At 45.6% G+C, this 23002-nt stretch overlaps 1 protein-coding gene across 1 annotated transcript in view; it reads left to right on the forward strand.

Annotated features, from left to right (window-relative positions):
* Nucleotides 1-416: 416 nt before the first annotated feature.
* SLC7A14 (solute carrier family 7 member 14) overlaps nucleotides 417-23002 on the forward strand; it is a 233143-nt gene continuing 210557 nt past the window's right edge. Inside the window, exon 1 of the mRNA XM_069727336.1 lies at nucleotides 417-590. The gene's annotated coding sequence lies outside the window, so the exon portion shown is untranslated. The remainder of the gene's footprint in view (nucleotides 591-23002) is intronic.

The raw sequence follows: 23002 nt of genomic DNA on the forward strand, positions 1-23002 counted from the left end.
ACGGGTGGTGGATAGAGCACGCAGCAGTGCCACACACACGGGTGGTAGATAGAGCACGCAGCAGTGCCACACACACGGGTGGTAGATAGAGCACGCAGCAGTGCCACACACACGGGTGGAAGATAGAGCATGCAGAAGTGCCACACACACGGGTGGTGGATAGAGCACGCAGCAGTGCCACACACACGGGTGGTAGATAGAGCATGCAGCAGTGCCACACACATGGGTGGTAGATAGAGCACGCAGCAGTGCCACACACACAGGTGGTAGATAGAGCACGCAGCAGGCACATGGAGCAGCAGACATGCCTGCCCTCAGTCTCTGTGCTGATGCATTATGCATGTGGGGTTGGTCACGTGGTGCAGGTTGAGTGTGAATGATTCAGGAGCCTCCTGTACGTGCTGCAGGCTCCGCCCGCTCCTCTGCTGCCTCATCCCCAGACCGGAGGAGAGCGATGGAGCCCGGCGCTGCCTGCTGATGCCCGGCGCTGCCTGCTGATGCCCGGCGCTGCCTGCTGATGCCCGGCGCTGCCTGCTGATGCCCGGCGCTGCCTGCTGATGCCCGGCGCTGCCTGCTGATGCCCTGCTCCGGTGAGTGGATGGGGAATGCACTGTTCTCCCCGCAGCCCATCATTGAGCCTCTGCTTTCCCGGCACTGCTGCCTGCAGTGTGTCAGTTACTCCTATCTGAGGCTGTACCCTGGCTGTGCCATGTCTGTGCATCCAGGATCCGTCATAATAAGGACTGTAGGGCGTTTGCTTACAGTATGTGCCGTCTACTCACAGTTCTGCAAGTCCCAAGCTACTTCTCCCCTCCCCCACACATGGCATGAGAAGGGAAAGTGTCAGCTACCTGGGGTCAGATGGCCACGCAGAGAGCCACACTGGGAGGGTCAATGTCTCTGCAGTGGTGATACAGAGCTGGTGTGAGGGTGCAGGGGACAACTGTGATGTCATTCTGGGACATGGAAATGGTCTGCATGCAAAGACTTTAATAACAGTGACCTATATTGTAGAAATGGAGATCAGTCTTCTAGATTTAAGAGATGAGATATTCCTACTCTATAGATAGCTCCTGCAGCACTCCAGCGAGCCCGGAACTACAACTCCCAGCAAGCACTGATCATGACAGGCTGCATGCTTGGAGTTGTAGCTGGCGTGCCAGGGGTTGCTCGCCCCCCAGACAGATAAATGCATGAGATCATGCTTACATGGGATTGTTGTCAAGATCAATCATATGGTCAATTTATAATTCATCACTATCATATACATGATTATATTGGTACAGAGGAAATATTAATGTTAAAGTTGGTGGAAGCCATTGGTTTTGCCACTCGGATGGTCAGATTTCTTCTATGCCAAGTAACAGGTGCCAGGAGGCGCTCCCCAGCATGTACCATTGTATGCCACTAATCACTACATTTACGCACTTTGGTAATTGCCCTATAGACCACTAGAGCCAAACCAGTATTAAGTGATTATTTCCTGACTCCGGTTTCTTTTTACTGAAAAGACCTTTCCCCATGTGGCGTAGAAGTGGTTATTAAGCTCTAGACGTAAATGACAAGGCAAAGTGCTTTCTGCCGGAGGGGGTTAATTCCGTCTGACATGAGAACGACTTTTGGATTCTATGGTTCCCCACCACACTTATATCAGGGAGGGTTGGGATTCTATCAGCACTTCCAGGATTTCAGGGTGTTTTCTGGAGCTCTCCGAGGTCCTGACTTTCCAGCACTTCCTGACCAAGGAGCCAAATGTTTTGTTGAGTATGTCTGTATCTGCGGCTGGACGAATGCCCATTTTATCAGAAAAGAAAGCTTCCGTGGCTTTAGTTCCTTTTTTCTGTATCAGTAATCTTTTAATGAAATGCTTCCTGTTTGTTATTTGACAGAAATGATCTCAGTTTGATGTGATGAGTTTATCTGTCCTCGAGAACTGGTGCCATGTCGGTTGGCTTGGCCGCATTCGTGCACATATAATGCTCACTAGTAATCAGCACTTCTGTGATTAACATTCATTAATTTCATGGGACATAAAGTCATTTTGGATATTCTGTCAATGATATATTGCTGTTATGGACACATTCGTCAGTCTAGCAGGTTACCCAGACATGTGCTATTCTAGTGGAAAGCATTGTGGAATAATGAAAAGCCACTAATGTCTGGGACTAGGGGGCCTTGGCATTCAGTTACTCATCCAGAAAGCTTTGGTATATGTTTTCCATGCTTAGGCCACGTTCAAATAGTCGGTATTTGGTCAGTATTTTACATCAGTATTTGTTAAGCTAGGGTCACATTGCGTTGGTGCAACCCGTTTAGCGCTAGCGGGTTGCGCTAACGCAATGTTTTTAATGTGGCCGCGTCCCGGGGTCGCGGTAACGTCCCCGCTCTCGCAGATCCCCGATCTGCGAGAGCGGGGAACGGACCGCGGGCGCGCCTCGGACGCTGCAAGCAGCGTCCGCAGCGCGCCAGGAAACACCGGCGCGTCGCTAGCGCGTGCCGAACATGAAACGCGCTAGTGCTGCGCGTTCCCATTGCCGTTAATTTCGCCGTGCAACGCTGTCCGTTAGCGTGTTCCCATTAACGCAATGGGAACCAAGCCTAAGCCAAAACCAGGAGTGGGTGATAAATACAGAAGTGGTGCATATGTTTCTATTATACTTTTCCTCTGATTGTTCCACTACTGGTTTTGCCTTACAAACACTGATGTATAGTACTGACCAAATGCTGAATGTGTGAACGTGGCCTAACTTTCACACTTCTTATTAACCTCCATTAAATATAGCATTTTTCTATTGAAATGTCGTAGGCCAATATCAGTGAGGCTGTAATTTGGTGCTAAATTCTCACTGATTTACTACACTAATGTTGAAAATACAGAGTGGTTGGGGGATAACTTGTAGGTTTACGGGGTAGTCCAACAAAAGACGTTTATGACGCAATGCTAGTATTGAGAGCTTTGACCACTCCAAACACAGGGGAACAGTTCTGCGCGTTTTGCAGGTTTCCTAGATATAGAAATCTGTGAGCCGTGCTAAAGGGATATAATCACAATGTAAGCTTCTATTTTTCTGAAATTGATAAACTTCTTCAATTTAATCATCTCTCGATAATTTTGACATCCTTATTGAAGTACACCTCTCACCTTCCTCTATAAGTTATTTTACTGAAAGAGTAATAGATACTTGGAACAATCAGATGTAGTGGAAAAATCAACAGCAAGTGAATTTAGACCTGGCTTGGAAAAACATACCAATGAAGGTGAGCAAAATGATACTCAAAGCCTTAGTCCAGCGGTCACGTCAGTCCTCCATAGCTGTGGCTGAGAGCCCTGTAAACCTCCTCCTATCTGCCAGCATCCCTGACACCTTTTTCAATTTGTAGGACTAGAACAGTGTAGTTGTGGCATGATGCAAACATGACATCTCTCCAGGCCAAGTAAGAGGGTCAGGTGATGCTGGCAGTGTCATGAGGGTGTCACGACCTTCTGGAAGTCCTGGAGTGAGACGGTCACGTTGAGTAATGAATCGCTGATCTTCTTTAGAAATGGTGTAATTTGTGTCCCACATTAAATGGATTTAGTTTCCTCTGGCGCTGAAGAGGTTAACAACCCTTTCTATGCTGGTCAGAAACACGCAACTCCATTTCAGCTGCTTCTGATCTGGTCATTACCTCTTCCTTTAAAACTCGTCAGACCTTCTTGTTCCTGCTGGTGAAAGATTTGTCTTTCTGTGCTGTGTACTAAAACTAAGTGGAGTAGAGTTGTTGTAGTGTGTTTTGCTGTAGTATGTGTGTGTTTATCTCCAGGTTCCTGTTCCCATTCAGTTTATTCCTCCCTGTCCCTATCCTCTTCTCTACTGTTGGTTAGCGCTCCCAGTTCCAGGGACAAGTTGAGGCTCTCCTTCCTTACTAAAGACTGTCACAGTGTAACAGGCAGGTAGAAGGAGGTTTTCAGGGCTCCCATCTGGGGCCATGGACTCCTGAATTGACAGTTGTATCAGGGTCTTGCACATCTATTTGTTCATTTTGAATATCTCTTCTAAGTTGGAAATAAAAAAGGAAATAATATAAGACTAAGTGAACCTTGTGCATTTTTGCCACCAGGCTTCTATACTTCCTATCAGTAATCACATATGTTGACTTTATGAAATATTCACGTCCTCTTTTCTGAGCTCGGCAGCTATATTTTTTGCACTGACTTTTCCGTCTGGAAGTTTCTAATTTCATTGCTTAATGGATTTGTGAATGAATGAGAAAGGCTGCAGCATGACTCACCACTTGGAGAGGGACAGTCTGAGTATAATGTAGAGGAAAATGTGGCCAAACTTTTTATTCCAGGTTGGTTTACACTGGTGTCATGACCAGTTGTGTTACTGTATATTCAGGCTTGTCAAGGTTTCATCAAGGTTTCCATCATTTTGACAGCAAGAATATTGTTGTATTATGTACGAATCCTGCTGATAAAAGTGTCAGAAACCATAGGAACGAAGAGACATTGCATGAGCCACATGGAACACTTTCTCACGTCCCTGAATCCATAGAAACTAGAAAAATCTTATTAAGGGTTCCTTCACACACTTTGATAACGCCGACAATTCAATTATTAGAAATTGCTGCGGATTTTGAACAGATTGCATACCTGTGTATATTGGAATACAAAAGTCTATATTGAAAGTTATATTTACACCATTGAGTGATTAAATATGTAAAACAGTGATTTGCATACCTTACAGAGAAAATATTTAGCATACATGAAGATCTGAGAACACAGTTTCTGCTACTGAAGTGTAGTCATTTGCAAGTTTTTATTTATCATCGTTAGTGAATCATTAATCATTATTAATTGAATCTTAAAGAGCTAACATCATTTATGTATTTCGTAAATTAACAGTACACTTAAAAATAAGTAACTTTGTAATATACAGCTCTGGCAAAAATTAAGAGACCACCACATCAAAACCCTGTCATGGGCAGCCCAAACTCCAGACCTGAACCCCATTGAAAACCTCTGGAATGTAATCAAGAGGATGATGGATAGGGACAAGCCATCAAACAAAGAACTGCTGACATTTTTGCACCAGAAGCAGTGTGAAAGACTGGTGTAAAGCATTCCGAGATGCATGAAAGTAGTGATTAAAAATCATGGTTATTCCACAAAATATTGATTTCTGAACTCTTCCTGAGTTAAAACATTACTATTGTTGTTTCTAAATGATTATGAACATGTTTTCTTTGCATTATTTGAGGTCTGAAAGCACTGGTTATTTTTGTAATTTTGACCATTTCTCCTTTTCAGAAAAAAAAAAAAAAATGTATTGCTTGGATATTCGGAGACATGTTGCCAATAGTTTATAGAATAAAAGAAAAATTTACATTTTTCTCAAAATATACCTATAAAGAGAAAAATCAGACAAACGGAACATTTTGCAGTGGTCTCTTAATTTTTGCCAGAGCTGTATCTTATCAGAGTAATCTGCATCTTTCTCCCCCAGGACTGATCATTCATTCTCAAACTTTTCAATGTATATATTCAGTGAAGTCAAATTCTTACATTTCTGAGCTAGGAGATGGCAGCGGCTACTAAAAAGATTCTGGTACCCACCCTTGAAAAAGCCACAGCGAAACGCGTGTCGGGGCAGTGTGGGGACTCCTAGTTTTACCATGACATGGGTAAGTGTTAGACTCCATTTATGACATAGTATTACCAATTGTGGGAATCTAGGATAGTGTATTTATACTCAAAACTATTGGCCAATATTTACTATATGCTGGCATATTAATTATTAATATTTTTTACTTTTATGCACATTCACTCCTAGGTATGTGGAGTTACTCCATCTGTTTCTCCACCTGTTTTTTCCACACTTTGTGGTTGAAATTCATACAGCACTTAGCCACTTAGTACTTTATGGTACTTCACATCATATGGTGTCTCTCTACCCCATAGATAATATCACTCTCTGGTTGAACCCATCTATGTGCTCCTCCTTTGCCTTTATTTTCTAAATAAAAACATTCTTTTATCTTTTATTCCATTCCTTGTGGTTTATTCCATTTGCTCTTTTGTATCAATGTTCTTGGAGAACTCCACTTTTTTCACTCTTTACAATTATGGGGGAACAATACAAGGTTTAACCCCTTTCTGTCCTCGGACGGAATAGTACATCCGAGGACAGAACCCCTGCTTTGATGCGGGCTCTGGCGGTGAGCCTGCATCAAAGCCGGGACATGTCAGCTGTTTTGTACAGCTGACATGTGCCCGCAATAGCGGCTGGTGGGGTTCGCGATCCACCCTGTTATGAACAGGTAATTCAGAACCACAATGGACCTTGAAGTTCAGAGCACACAAGGTGACCTGACATTTACCAAAAACATAGGACGAGCTCTGAGACGTGGAAACTCTGCTGACCGCAATCCCTAATCCTAACACACCACACTAGAGGTAGCCGTGGATTGCGCCTAACGCTCCCTATGCAACTCGGCACAGCCTGAGAAACTAACTAGCCCTGAAGATAGAAAAATAAGCCTACCTTGCCTCAGAGAAATTCCCCAAAGGAAAAGGCAGCCCCCCACATATAATGACTGTGAGTAAAGATGAAATATAAACACAGAGATGAAATAGATTTAGCAAAGTGAGGCCCGACTTACTGAATAGACCGAGGATAGGAAAGATAGCTTTGCGGTCAACACAAAAACCTACACACAACCACGCAGAGGGGCAAAAAGACCCTCCGCACCGACTAACAGTACGGAGGTGCTCCCTCTGTGTCTCAGAGCTTCCAGCAAGCAAGAAAAACCAATATAGCAAGCTGGACAGAAAATATAGCAAACAAAAATAACACAAGCAGAACTTAGCTTATGCAGGATAGAGAGGCCACAGGAACGATTCAGGAGGAAGCAAGACCAATACTAGAACATTGACTGGAGGCCAGGATCAAAGCACCAGGTGGAGTTAAATAGAGCAGCACCTAACGACTTAACCTCATCACCTGAGGAAGGAAACTCAGAAGCCGCAGTACCACTCTCATCCACCAAAGGAAGCTTATAGACAGAACCAGCCGCAGTACCACTCACGACCACAGGAGGGAGCTTGGCCACAGAATTCACAACACCACCCGCCGCTATTAACTAGTTAAATGCTGCTGTCAAATTCTGACAGCGGTATTTGACTAGCGCTTCGGGCCATCGGGCCGGAAATGCGCGCATCGCTGACCCCCGTCACGTGATCGGGGGTCAGCGATGCATCGGCATGACAACCAGAGGTCTACTGAAGATTCTGTGTGGAGATTGCTGGGGAGGAGCTAGAGGCAGAAAGTCTGGGAAAATCTGTCTTCACCAAATACAGATTTTACCTGTAAATTGAGAAGATTGAGAATGAACCATCAGTCCTGGAGGAGAAAGAAGCAGATTTCCCTGATTGGCCGGGGTCACACTTCAATGCGAGAAACCCGCGCGAGTCTCTCGCATCAAGTCTCAGGACTGCCGACGGCACTCAGGACCAGAGCGTGCGGCTGCATAGAAATGCATACTGCCGCATGCTCCGGTCCTGAGTGCCGGTGGCAGTGCTAGTACTTGATGCGAGAGAGTCGCGCGAGTTTCTCATATTGAACTCGCAAGTGTAACCCCGGCCATTAAATATATTACAAAGTTGCTCCCTCTACATACACTACTTCTCTTAGGCTCTGTTCATATGTCTGTATAATATTTCCGCTTGTCTAATCCGTTTACAACAGACAAACAGAACAGATAAATGGAATTAGTTTCCTGTTCATTCCTGGGTCAAACGGAAGCAGAGGGGCGCCATTGATTTTTATGGAGTCCATCTGCTTTATGTTTGTTGTTTATTTTTGAATAGAAAAAAAAGTTCTGCTTGTGGATTCATTTTTTTTCCGTCTAAAAATCTATCTATACAATCGTCTAAGGTCCACTTCCGTCTGTTTGTCTGTCACGGAAATCCCGCGTTGCTGATTGGTCACGCCCAGCCGGCCGCGACCAATCAGTGACAGGCCCAGTCCGGCCGCGAATTTTCTCCTCCCTACTCCCCTCCATTCAGTGCCCCCTCCATACTCCCCTCCAGTCAGCGCCCACATAGCGTTTTAGAAGTCCGTTAACGCTGCCAGTGTGACCAACTTTTTACTATTGATGCTGCCTATGCAGCATCAATAGTAAAAACATATAATGTTAAAAATAATAATAATAAAAAAAAATAATTATATTCTCACCTTCCGGCGTCCGTGGCAGCCTTTCCTGCTCCTCGCGACGCTCCAGTCCCAAGAATGCATTGCGGCAACGACACGTGATGATGTAGCGGTCTTGCGAGACCGCTACATCATCACGTGTTATTGCCGCAAGGCATTAGTGGGAACGGCGCGTCGCGAGGAGCATCGCTAAAGGCCTGGGCTGGATCCGGGGACCACTGGAAGGTGAGTATATAACTATTTTTATTTTAATTCTTTTTTTAACAGGGATATGGTGCCCACATTGCTATATACTATGTGGGCTGTGTTATATACTGCGTTGGCTGTGTTACATACTGCGTGGGCTGTGTTATATACTACGTCGCTGTGCTCTACACTACATGGGCTGTGCTATATACTGCGTGGCTATGCAATATACTATGTGGCTGTGCTATATACTACGTGGGCTGTGTTATATACTGCGTGGGCTGTGCTATATAATACGTGGGCTGCTCTATATATAACGTGGGCTGTGTTATATACTGCATGGGCTATGCTATATTATGTGGGCTGTGCTATATACTACGTGGGCTGTGCTATATACTACGTGGCTGTGCTATATACTACGTGGTTGTGTTCTATACTGCGTGGCCTGTGCTATATACTACGTGCCTGTGCTATATACTACGTGGCTGTGCTATATACTACGTGGCTCTGTTATATACTATGTGGCTGTGTTATATACTGCGTGGGCTGTGCTATATAATACGTGGGCTGCTCTATATACTACGTGGGCTGTGTTATATACTGCATGGGCTGTGCTATATACTATGTGGGCTGTGCTATATACTACGTGGGCTGTGCTATATACTACGTGGGCTGTGCTATATACTACGTGGTGGGCTATATACTACGTGGTTGTGTTCTATACTGCGTGGCCTGTGCTATATACTACGTGCCTGTGCTTTATACTACGTGGCTGTGCTATATACTACGTGGCTGTGTTATATACTACGTGGCTGTGTTATATACTACGTGGCTGTGCTATATACTACGTGGCTGTATTATATACTGCGTGGGCTGTACTATATACTACGTGCCTGTGCTATATACTACGTGGCTGTGTTATATACTGCGTGGGCTGTGCTATATAATACGTGGCTGCTCTATATACTATGTGGGCTGTGTTATATACTGCGTGGGCTGTGCTATATACTATGTGGGCTGTGCTATATACTACGTGGGCTGTGCTATATACTACGTGGCTGTGCTATATACTACGTGGTTGTGTTCTATACTGCGTGGCCTGTGCTATATACTACGTGCCTGTGCTATATACTACGTGGCTGTGCTATATACTACGTGGCTCTGTTATATACTACGTGGCTGTGTTATATACTACGTGGCTGTATTATATACTGCGTGGGCTGTGTTATATACTACGTGCCTGTGCTGTATACTACGTGGCTGTGTTATATACTGCGTGGGCTGTGCTATATACTACGTGGCTGTGCTATATACTACGTGGCCGTGCTATATACTACGTGGGCTGTGTTATATACTGCGTGGGCTGTGCTATATACTACGTGGGCTGTGCTATATACTACGTGGGCTGTGCTATATACTACGTGGGCTGTGTTATATACTATGTGGCTGTGCTATATACTACATGGCTGTGTTATATACTGCATGTGCTGTGCTATATACTACCTGCCTGTGCTATATACTACGTGGCTGTGCTATATACTATGAGGCTGTGTTATATACTACGTGGCTGTGCTATAAACTACTAGCTCATCCCAAGTGACCAGGAAACAAGAACAGTTCCCAGGATAGCAATGTAGCCTGCTGCTAACTCCGCATCTCATATCTTTCTCTCCTGCCCTGCAGATAAAACAATCCTTCACTTACAGTCTTTGAGATTTCATTAACAAATAGCTCTTGTTCTGTCTATCTATCTATCTATCTATCTATCTATCTATCTATCTATCTATCTATCTATCTATCTATCTGTGTCTATCTATCTAAATATAAAAAATGGAAAGCAGCACGCCATGTGGGCCTAATAAAGTCTACCTTTACTTTTTGCAAAATTTTAGAGTGCTGTTTCCCATTATTTATCTTTATATATTTGGCAAGTACCCGCATATACTCGAGTATAAGCCGACCCGAGTATAAGCCGACCCCCCCAATTTTGCCACAAAAAACTGGGAAAACTTAATGACTCGAGTATAAGCCTAGGGTGGAAAATGCAGCAGCTACCTGTAAATGTCAAAAGTAAAAATAGATACCAATAAAAGTAAAATTAATTGAGACATCAATAAGTTAAGTGTTTTTGAATATCCATATTGAATCAGGAGCCCCATATAATGCTCCATAAAGTTTGATGGGCCCCATTAGATGCTCCATATTAAAATATGCCCCATATAATCCTGCATAAAGGGTAATAAGGGCCCCATAAGATGCTCCATAGAGATATTTGCCCTATACAGTATATTGCTGCACAAGCATTATGGCCCCATAAGATGCTCCGTACAGTCACTTGCCCCATATAGTGCTGCACAAGTGTTATGGCCCCATAGAGATGCTCCATATAGCCACTTGCCCCTTATAGTGCTGCACAAGTGTTATGGCCCCATATAGATGCTCCGCACAGCCACTTGCCCCATATAGTGCTGCACAAGTGTTATTGCCCCATACAGATGCTCCGCACAGCCACTTGCCCCATATAGTGCTGCACAAGTGTTATGGCCCCATACAGATGCTCCGCACAGCCACTTGCCCCATTTGCTTTTGCTGCCATAAAAAAAAAAAAAAAATCACATACTCACCTCTCTTCGCTCAGGACCCCGGCACTTTTACCTGCTCCTCGTGCGGCTCCATCTTCGGCACTGACGTTCAGCAGAGGGCACGCACTGACTACATCACTGCGCCCTCTGACCTGAGCGTCACAGCCAGAGGACGCTGAAGACGGAGCCGCACTTGAACGAGGAGAGGTAAATATTGCGCAGCGCTGCGCTCCCCCTCCCCGTATACTTACCTGCTCCTGGTGCTGTGCAGTCCCTGCTTCTTCCACCGCTGCATCTTCTTCTGTATTGAGCGGTCACCATTACCGCTCATACAGTAATGAATATGCGGCTCCACCCCTTTGGGAGGTGGAGCCGCATATTCATTTCTGTAATGAGCGGTACCATGTGACCGCTCAGTACAGGAAGAAGCTGCAGCGCTGGAAGAAGCAGGGACGTCCAGGGACCGCGCCAGGAGCAGGTAAGTATAATTACACAGCCCCCGCTCCCCCTCTCCGTGTATGACTCGAGTATAAACCGAGAGGGGGACTTTCAGCCCCAAAAAATGGGCTGAAAATCTCGGCTTATACTCGAGTATATACGGTATATGGATTATTTGCTGGGAGGCCTGTGCTGTTCCATTTTTTTCTATCTATCTACAGTATATATATATATATATATATATATATATATATATATATATACTGTATATATATATATATATATATATATATATATATATACTAGCTATTGAACCCGTTCTACGCCCGGGTGGCGAGCATTTATATTGGTATATGGTCTCCATCCTGTCATGTGCTGCTCCATCCTGCGTCCCCATCCTGTCATGTGCTGCACCCATCCTGCGTCCCCATCCTGTCATGTGCTGCACCCATCCTGCGTCCCCATTTCATTTTGGTTTTGGTGCTGTGTGGCGGCCATTGCTGCTGTGGCTTTGTGCTGGTGGTGCGGCGCGGTCTGGAGTCTTGGGGACTCAGTCTTGCAGCATGGGTGCTATGGGGCAACAGGCCGTCCGCCCTGCTGGTGCATGGCCGCTGTGGCGGTGGGCGCAGCACGGCTCCGCTCCGTTAGGGCGTTAGGACCCACTACGAGGTTTGCCGTGAAGGGGCAGTGGGCTTCATACAGTCTGATCAGAATGTTAAACTGAAAACCTCATATTCAGTTATATTAATTTTTGCCTAGCGGCTTTAGATCAACGTATGATTTTGGGATGTGCGGTTCATGCTCTTTTTTTTTTTCTTTTTTGCAAAGCATATATATATATATACTGTATATATATATATATATATATATATATATATATATATATACTAGTTATTGAACCATATATATACTAGTTATTGAACCCGTTCTACGCCCGGGTGGCGAGCATTTATATTGGTATATGGTCTCCATCCTGTCATGTGCTGCTCCATCCTAACATAGTAACATAGTAACATAGTTAGTAAGGCCGAAAAAAGACATTTGTCCATCCAGTTCAGCCTATATTCCATCATAATAAATCCCCAGATCTACGTCCTTCTACAGAACCTAATAATTGTATGATACAATATTGTTCTGCTCCAGGAAGACATCCAGGCCTCTCTTGAACCCCTCGACTGAGTTCGCCATCACCACCTCCTCAGGCAAGCAATTCCAGATTCTCACTGCCCTAACAGTAAAGAATCCTCTTCTATGTTGGTGGAAAAACCTTCTCTCCTCCAGACGCAAAGAATGCCCCCTTGTGCCCGTCACCTTCCTTGGTATAAACAGATTATCAGCGAGATATTTGTATTGTCCCCTTATATACTTATACATGGTTATAAGATCGCTCCTCAGTCGTCTTTTTTCTAGACTAAATAATCCTAATTTCGCTAATCTATCTGGGTATTGTAGTTCTCCCATCCCCTTTATTAATTTTGTTGCCCTCCTTTGTACTCTCTCTAGTTCCATTATATCCTTCCTGAGCACCGGTGCCCAAAACTGGACACAGTACTCCATGTGCGGTCTAACTAGGGATTTGTACAGAGGCAGTATAATGCTCTCATCATGTGTATCCAGACCTCTTTTAATGCACCCCATGATCCTGTTTGCCTTGGCAGCTGCTGCCTGGCACTGGCTGCTCCAGGTAAGTTTATCATTAACTAGGATCCCCAAGTCCTTCTCCCTGTCAGATTTACCCAGTGGTTTCCCATTCAGTATGTAATGGTGATATTGATTCCTTCTTCCCATGTGTATAACCTTACATTTATCATTTTTAAACCTCATCTGCCACCTTTCAGCCCAAGTTTCCAACTTATCCAGATCCATCTGTAGCAGAATACTATCTTCTCTTGTATTAACTGCTTTTACATAGTTTTGTATCATCTGCAAATATCGATATTTTACTGTGTAAACCTTCTACCAGATCATTAATGAATATGTTGAAGAGAACAGGTCCCAATACTGACCCCTGCGGTACCCCACTGGTCACAGCGACCCAGTTAGAGACTATACCATTTATAACCACCCTCTGCTTTCCATCACTAAGCCAGTTACTAACCCATTTACACACATTTTCCCCCAGACCAAGCATTCTCATTTTGTGTACCAACCTCTTGTGCGGCACGGTATCAAACGCTTTGGAAAAATCGAGATATACCACGTCCAATGACTCACCGTGGTCCAGCCTATAGCTTACCTCTTCATAAAAACTGATTAGATTGGTTTGACAGCAGCGATTTCTCATAAACCCATGCTGATATCGAGTTAAACAGTTATTCTCATTGAGATAATCCAGAATAACATCCCTCAGAAACCCTTCAAATATTTTACCAACAATAGAGGTTAGACTTACTGGCTTATAATTTCCAGGTTCACTTTTAGAGCCCTTTTTGAATATTGGCACCACATTTGCTATGCGCCAGTCCTGCGGAACAGACCCTGTCGCTATAGAGTCCTGCGTCCCCATCCTGTCATGTGCTGCACCCATCCTGCGTCCCCATCCTGTCATGTGCTGCACCCATCCTGCGTCCCCATCCTGTCATGTGCTGCTCCATCCTGCGTCCCCATCCTGTCATGTGCTGCACCCATCCTGCGTCCCAATCCTGTCATGTGCTGCACCCATCCTGCGTCCCCATCCTGTCATGTGCTGCACCCATCCTGCGCCCCCATCCTGTCATGTGCTGCACCCATCCTGCGTCCCCATCCTGGTATGTGCTGCACCCATCCTGCGTCCCCATCTTGTCATGTGCTGCACCCATCCTGCGTCCCCATCCTGTCATGTGCTGCACCCATCCTGCGCCCCCATCCTGTCATGTGCTGCACCCATCCTGCGTCCCCATCCTGGTATGTGCTGCACCCATCCTGCGTCCCCATCCTGTCATGTGCTGCAACCATCCTGCGTCCCCATCCTGGTATGTGCTGCACCCATCTTGCGTCCCCATCCTGTCATGTGCTGCACCCATCCTGCGTCCCCATCCTGTCATGTGCTGCACCCATCCTGCGTCCCTATCCTGGTATGTGCTGCACCCATCCTGCGTCCCCATCCTGTCATGTGCTGCACCCATCCTGTGTCCCCATCCTGGTATGTGCTGCACCCATCCTGCGTCCCCATCCTGTCATGTGCTGCACCCATCCTGCGTCCCCATCCTGTCATGTGCTGCACCCATCCTGCGCCCCCATCCTGTCATGTGCTGCACCCATCCTGCGTCCCCATCCTGGTATGTGCTGCACCCATCCTGCGTCCCCATCCTGTCATGTGCTGCACCCATCCTGCGTCCCCATCCTGGTATGTGCTGCACCCATCTTGCGTCCCCATCCTGTCATGTGCTGCACCCATCCTGCGTCCCCATCCTGTCATGTGCTGCACCCATCCTGCGTCCCTATCCTGGTATGTGCTGCACCCATCCTGCGTCCCCATCCTGTCATGTGCTGCACCCATCCTGTGTCCCCATCCTGGTATGTGCTGCACCCATCCTGCGTCCCCATCCTGTCATGTGCTGCACCCATCCTGCGTCCCCATCCTGTCATGTGCTGCACCCATCCTGCGTCCCCATCCTGTCATGTGCTGCACCCATCCTGCGCCCCCATCCTGTCATGTGCTGCACCCATCCTGCGTCCCCATCCTGGTATGTGCTGCACCCATCCTGCGTCCCCATCCTGCGTCCCCATCCTGTCATGTGCTGCACCCATCCTGCGTCCCCATCCTGTCATGTGCTGCACCCATCCTGCGTCCCCATCCTGGTATGTGCTGCACCCATCCTGCGTCCCCATCCTGTCATGTGCTGCACCCATCCGGGGGCCTGAGCAGGCGGGGACACCAGCGCGCTGTGGGGGTCAGGTGCCGGTATCGCCGCCAGCTCAGGCCCCCCAGCACTTATATCAAAAACCAAAAAGAAAAAAGCAATCAGAAGTCCAATTATATGCAAATTAACAAAACATCTTTATTTAGAAAAATCCAGGTGAACAAACAGCAGGGAATGGATTCCCCATAGTAGCCTCAACACGTATTGATAGGGCACAGATAGGTGTGCAAAGAAGTGCCCGGTACAAGGGACAATATACCACCCTTTAAAAGCATATATAGCGGTCAAGTGACATAAATCACAATAAAACATAAATATGTGGATGGTACATACCCGTAGCAGAAAATAAGGGTCACTCAGCACTCCCTATCGCGCCCACCCTGACGCGCGTTTCGGCGGGTGCCTTTTTCAAGGGGTACCAACTTGTACTTGCGGATTTCATTTATAGTCCCAGACAATCCCATTTTGCGCCAAAAACAGCCCCTTCCTGTAACATCATCAGTTCCGGACACCGGCGCACCAGTGCGGCGACACCGGAAACACATGGGCCCATGTGATCCAGGGTCATCAGCCCTGCAGCGTCCGAGGCCGGAGATGATGTACGCGCAAGCGCACATTAAAGAGTCGGCTGCGGGACGTAAAGTAAACAATGATGGTAAGGTTAGATTTATCACTGACTTCAGTGGAAGGGCTGATGAGGTACGGAGGGTCATAGAGAAGGCATGGCCAATTTTGATGGTTGATCCCACTATGAAAAAGTTCCTTCCAACTCGACCATCATTGACGTTTAGGAGGGCTAGGAACCTTAAGGATCATTTAGTGAGAAGCCATCATGTAAGTCAACAACCCACAACATTTTTGGACAAGATGAGGCCAGGGCCTGGATGTACTCCGTGTGGCCATTGTGTCGCCTGTCCCAATGTCGAAAGATGTGACTCCTTCCTTAATTCCAACGGTTCTAGAGTATATACTATCAGGCAACATATTCCGTGTACAACACGATATGTTGTATACTATGCCACATGTCCCTGCGGGTTGATTTATGTTGGTATGACGACCCGTCAATTTAAGGTGCGAATTAGGGAACACGTACTTGGGATACAGGCGGCCTCTGGCCAAACGGATGGATCAATGCTTAAAACCATACCGAGGCATTTCTGGGAATTTCATGACTGCAATTCATCGCTATTAAGGGTTAGGGGCTTTGGTGCCCTGAAAATTAATATTAGAGGCGACCAATTGTCCAAGCGGTTGGGAAAATTGGAAACCCAATGGATTTGGCGCCTCCAGACCGTCCAACCGGACGGCCTGAATGAAAATTTATCTTTTGCGCCATATCTTTAATCCGCCGGCTGCTGTGCGTTCCACATTGTTACCCTCTTCTCGTATGTTTTTATTATTTGATTTTAAGGATTTTTTTATTCTTTCTAGTACTTTATTGTGGTATCACAAGTGAGGGCCATTTATTGAATGGTGTGATGACATCTTCACCGCTGGACCAGGAATAATATTACCGGAGAATATGGAAATATGGACTGTTGTCCATACGTGTGGAGAGAGAGATATATAAATATATACATATATTATGTTCCTTAATTGTCTATACATGCATCTGTTTCATCTGGTATTTTTTAACATTCTATTGTATTGAGATTAAGATGATTATATTCTAATCACATGGATTTTTGTTGTTATACTATTATTTTGTGGATATCTATATCATTATCCATGTGAATGATATTTTATTCTCAATGTATAGCGAATTATGTATGTCAACTGTGATATGTGAAAAATCTTTTTCCGTGGTCTGTATAATATGTTTATATGCATATATGTTCCCTCTTTTTAGTGTCCCTTTATGGTATATGTATACAGTTAGGTCCATATATATTTGGACAGAGACAACATTTTTCTAATTTTTTTTTTTAAATTCGTTTATTAATTCCAGAATAAACTGCACAATACACACGTTTGCATTTGTCATTATTAGTAACAGTATGAAATACAGATAGGGGTCATGCATTATTATATCTAAAAGTATTACAAAAGTGACAAACTGTGTATGTTAAATCACTGACGTCTTACAAATCACCTAATATACAACATTTAACTACATTAACTTAACAATAGCAATAATGCGCCGCCAAAGGAAAATTAATACAGATTTCACCCCGTAAGTGATGCCCCCCAAACCACGAGCCCAACCTCCACATAGTAGCCAAGCTAATGAGGATTATAAAGTATTATAAGAGGAGTTCCATCTACCCCAAATCTTTTCAAACTTGCCTGGGCATCCTCTATTTTGATATAGTGTACGCTCATACGGGATAATCGAATTCACCAGATCAACCCAGGCTCTGAGAGACGGGCAAGAACCACCCATCCATCGTAATGCTAACACCTTTCGTGCCATAAAAAGCGACTCTCGTAGAAATATTCCGGTGCAATGATCCCAAGCTTCCGCATCCCACACCCCAAATAAGCAGATCAGTGGTTCAAGTGGGACAGGGATCAGTAATAAGGATGTTAAAAAAGACGTCACCTCACTCCAATACTGACGAATAACAGGGCATTTCCAAATCATGTGGATGAAATCCGCATCACCCGAATGGCACCTCAAGCAATCCGACGAGTGGAAGCGGCCCATTTTAAAAAGCCGTACCGGGGTCAAATAAGACTGATGCAGAATATATAATTGAGTCATTTTATTATTAATTGAGGGAGAGACTTTAGTTGGGGACTCCAAAATATCCTCCCATTCTTCTCCCGATACATCAGGAAGAAGTCCCTCCCACTTCCCTTTGACGGAATTTATAGTAGACCCATCTCCCATGGACAACAAATAAGTATATAAGGAGGAAATAAGTCCTTGAGGGCCCTGTGAGTTGAGAATACCTATCAAAGGTAAGGATGAAATAGCTCGATCCCCACCCATACTCCGCATATGTGATTGAAAGGCTGATCTTAGCTGTAAATAACGGAAGAACTGAGACCTCGGAACACTGTGGGTATTCTGTAATTGTACAAAGGATGCAAAGACCCCCTGGTTATATACATCTCTCACCGAGAGAACACCATGCGAGATCCAAAAATTAGTGGATGGATGGTTCAACAGTCCCGGAAAGTAACTATTATTCCATAGAGGCATTTCAGCCACTACATCTACAAATCCAGTAACTTTTTTAATTTGTCTCCATATTGATCGTGCCAGCCGGTGCAACTGTAGCAAACAGGGGGCATTAACTTTCTCTAGTTCTAGAAACCCCAGTGGACAATCAGCCCGGGCACCATGGAGCAAATGACTCTCCGAGTTAGGCAGGGAATTATTAGGCATCCATTTATTTATCGCCTTGGCCTGGCCGGCGAGATAATATAAGTGGAAATCTGGCAAAGCCGCCCCACCCCCCTGCTTCGGCCTCTGTAATGTCGACAATTTAAGTTTGGGCCTAGTTTTCCCCCATATAAAGGATGTAACCAGGGAGTTTAACCTTGCGAAGAAGTGTTTGGGTATGGGCACGGCACTATGTTGAAGGCAATAGTTAAGCTTAGGGAGCAGTATCATTTTAATTAGATTAATTCGGCCGGCAACCGAGAGCGGGAGTTTGTTCCAGGTTGAAAATTTAATTCTAACCAAATCTAATAGTGGGTAGATATTAAGTTGTAGATCTAATTGGCTGTATTTGGACATGTGAATACCTAAATATTTGAAACTGGATACAATGGGGAGCGGCGAGAGAGTTTCGAGGCAGGGTGCCTGGGTATGTGAGAGAGGGAACAAGGCAGATTTATCCCAGTTTATATATAGCCCTGAAAATTTACTGAACTTATCTATAGTCGCAATCACCTGTGGTAACGTTTCCTCTACTTTGTCCATAAATATCACCATATCGTCAGCATAGAGACCGATGGTATCCACTCGATCCGCAATATTTATTCCCTTAATACCATCAGAGGTTCTTATGCGTATTGCCAAGGCCTCTATTGCCAAGGCGAAGAGGGCCGGGGATAAAGGACATCCCTGGCGAGTTCCCCTATAAAGGGAAAAGGGCTCAGAAATGGTATTATTCACAACTATACGTGCCCTGGGCTTCCTATATAGTATATCTATCCCTCTTAGAAATTTGTCCCCAAAACCGTATTTCCTCAGACATGCAGATAGAAAGGGCCATTCGAGAGAGTCGAAAGCCTTGGCTGTATCTAACGATGCTAGTGCCCAGTTATTATCTGTTTCTAGGGAGCTATACTGAATCACTGATTGAACCCGTCTAATATTGATGGAGGTGCTTTTTCCCGGCATGAAGCCAGTCTGGTCAGGGTGTATAAGGTCTAATATGATTGCGTTCAGTCTAGTAGCCAGAATTTTAGTAAAGATTTTATAATCCACATTTACCAACGATATAGGACGATATGACCCACATTCCAGAGGATCCTTCCCCTCTTTCCTGAGCATAACAATATTTGCATCATAAAATGTTTCGGGCACAGGTCCTCCCTCCCATATTTCCCGAAGTACCTTCAATAAGAGTGGTGCCAGTTGATCACAGTATTTCTTGTAAAACTCAATAGGAAACCCATCCGGCCCAGGGGCCTTCCCAGTGGCCATATCCGCCATAGCATGTTCTACTTCCTCCATGGTAAATTCAGCGTCCATATAGGCCCGCTGGGTTGGACTCAACAAAGGAAACACTATATCTGATAGATAATCCAGACACTCAAAGACATCAAGACCACTACCAGATTTATACAGCGTCTCATAGTAATCATGAAAACACTGAAGTATCTTATCCGTGGAGGACACCAATGTGCCATCGAGTGTGCGGATTTGTAGTATAGTATTGGAGGTATTATGTTGGCGTACTAAGAAGGCAAGGAGTGTGCTAGCCTGGTTCCCTAGCTCGAAGTAGGATTGACGGGTAAAGAATAATTTGCGTTTTGACTTGGTGTCCGCATGTTGAACATATAACCTCTGAGAAGCAAGCCACTCAGCCCTGTTACCACTAGTTTGACTAGATATATAGGCAGCCTCCGAGTCTTTCAGCCGCTGCTCTATCTCATCATCTTCCCTCGCCGTCACCCTTTTAATGTAGGAAATTGTGGAGGACAAACACCCCCTCAAATAGGCTTTTAGAGTATCCCAGAACAAGCCAAGATTTTGGGGTTCCGGGTGAGTTGAATTAAAACAATTCAGCTGGTCAACCGTTCTATCATTAGAGTCCATTAATTTTAACCAAAAGGGGTTCAACTTCCAGGGCATATTATTATATGATTGGCCATATTTAAGTTTGAGGATAACCGGACTGTGGTCCGAAATCCCTCTACTGCCATGCTCAACACCATCCACCCACAGTGCCAAATTACTAGAACCGAATATGTAATCTATGCGAGATAAAGATTGCCTAGTGGATGAGTGGCAGGTATATCCTTTAGTCTCTGGGTGATGCACTCTCCACAAATCCAGCCATCCACTACCATCCATAAACAACGCCAGTTGGGAGGGGGGCCAAGACCGGGGATCCCCAATTGTCGCGTCATCTAATCTCAATCTGTCCAGGGACCCATCCATGACTAGGTTAAAATCTCCCATACAAATAACACTAGCATCAGGATAATTTAAGGAGAAACCCAATGCCATACGAAGGATCGAAGTACCAGCGGGGGCAGGGGGATTATAGATACATAATATCACATATTCTCGCGAGTTGATAAATGCATGCACAAAGACAAAGCGACCCTCCGGATCCCGCCGTGCCTCCCTGGCCTCCCATCTAACATCTCTATGTATTAACAGAGACACCCCTCTCGAGTAGCTGGTGTGGAATGCGTGAAGAGACCACTGCACCCACGGTTTTTTTGTATATCGAGCTGTGTCTCTAGTCAGATGTGTCTCCACCAGTGCCACAATGTGTGGGCGATACCGTCTAATCTGCGAGAATACTTTAATTTTCTTCCGGGGGGTTTTGATACCTCGTATATTCCAGGTCATAAATATGATCTCAGATCCCATATTGATACTTAAAAGAAAGGAAGATGTGAAGTAGTACTCGGGTCCGGTTCAGAGGCACCAAACAAGGCTTAAAAATAGTGTTAGCGGCAACCATACACATTGAACAATCAAAACTAATACAAAAAACAACAACCCAACATAATGTAACTTTAACAGTAGAGAAGTACAATCCTGCACTCCTGTGATCAAATAGAAAAGGGGATACCCTCACTGACTCCAGCGTCCGGTATTATTAATAAGCTCAGCACCCACACGGAGAGCTCCTTTTTCCCCCATATTGCCATTGGACAGAAGAAGCCGATTAGGAGTCATTTACAGTGGACACCTTGTAGGACCGCAACCATTCAGTGACCTCCGCCGGGTCCGTAAAGAATAAGGAGGAGCCATCATGGACAATACGTAGTCGAGCAGGATAAAGCATGGCGTAGATAATATTTTTATCCCGTAGTTGTTTCTTAATTTCCATAAATCGCGCCCGCTGCTTCTGAAGCTCCATTGAGAAATCCGGGAAAATTGATATGGTAGCATTGTTGAATTTAATAGGACCCTTCTGTCGCGCCAAGCGGAGAATAGCATCCCTATCCCTGCAGTTGAGAAGGCGCGCCAAAAAAGGTCTAGGCGGAGTTCCAGGGGGGAGAGGTCTCGCTGGGACCCTATGGGCCCTCTCCACCGAGAATGTTGAGGAGAATCCATTTCCCAGAGAGGGTTTAAGCCAGTCTTCCAAAAATTGTTCAGGTTGCTGACCCTCCGAGCGCTCTGGCAGGCCAATAATTCGAATGTTATTGCGGCGCAGCCTATTCTCCAGGTCATCTGCCTTTTGTTTCCAGGCGTTTATGGAACCGGCGACCTTTTTCAGAGTAGTCTCCATAGGGGTGATAGTATCCTCCACATGGGACACTCGTGTTTCAACCTCTGAAATACGTCCTCTCATGGCCTGCATATCATGCCGCAGACGACCCACTTCAGTGTGCACGTCCTCTATCTTTTCAGTAAGGGACGATCTAGTGAGGGATATAGCCTGCATTAATTGCTCAGATGCTTGCTTAAGGGTCAGTTCCTCTTCTTGCTCTCCCTCCTCAGTATCATCGGAGAGGCGATTTTTACGCTGGGCCGGCGTAGAATTATTCCTGAGAGTACGTACATTATCAGGGGGATCCTCCCTGGAGTATTTCCTCAATTTCTCAGCAGCCCCTGCCCCTTTGGAGTGATACATGGTGGGCAGCAGAAGGAGCCACACAAGTCAGCGGGCACAGGATATAGGGCTGTTTTTTTTGGAGAAAAAAGGGCCACAAAACAAGCAGCTGGCGTAAGGAGAGTTGTAAAAAGTATTAAATGTAGCCTGAGGTGTTATATATCAGGACAGGCCCACAGCCACCACAGGAGGACCAGCAGGGAGGGGGTTAATCCCTCCAAAGTTATGGCGCCAATAAAAGAGATGTCTATCTGGCAGGGGGGGCGTGGGGCCCAATCTTTCAGGGCACACACACCACGTCGCCCCTGTATATCCCGGGTTATCTGTTCACCTCTTGAGCAGCACCGTTAAAGTAATGAAGAGCGCCTCTCCCCTCACTGTCAGGGAGTGCGCACTGGTAATGGCCGCCGTCCCCTGCAGCCACTGCCGCCCGTCCCGGAGCTCTCAGCCCCTGCACTCCTATGCCACACAGCGTTCACCGCCGAAGAGCGCAGCCCCACCGAGTCCACCAGAAGAGAAGCCGGGTGTCAGAAGAGGCCAGTGCCGCGTCTTGTCCCGCCGGA

This window comes from Ranitomeya imitator, chromosome 5 (genome assembly GCF_032444005.1).
Source record: "Ranitomeya imitator isolate aRanImi1 chromosome 5, aRanImi1.pri, whole genome shotgun sequence".
In the NCBI taxonomy this organism is placed as follows: domain Eukaryota; kingdom Metazoa; phylum Chordata; class Amphibia; order Anura; family Dendrobatidae; genus Ranitomeya; species Ranitomeya imitator.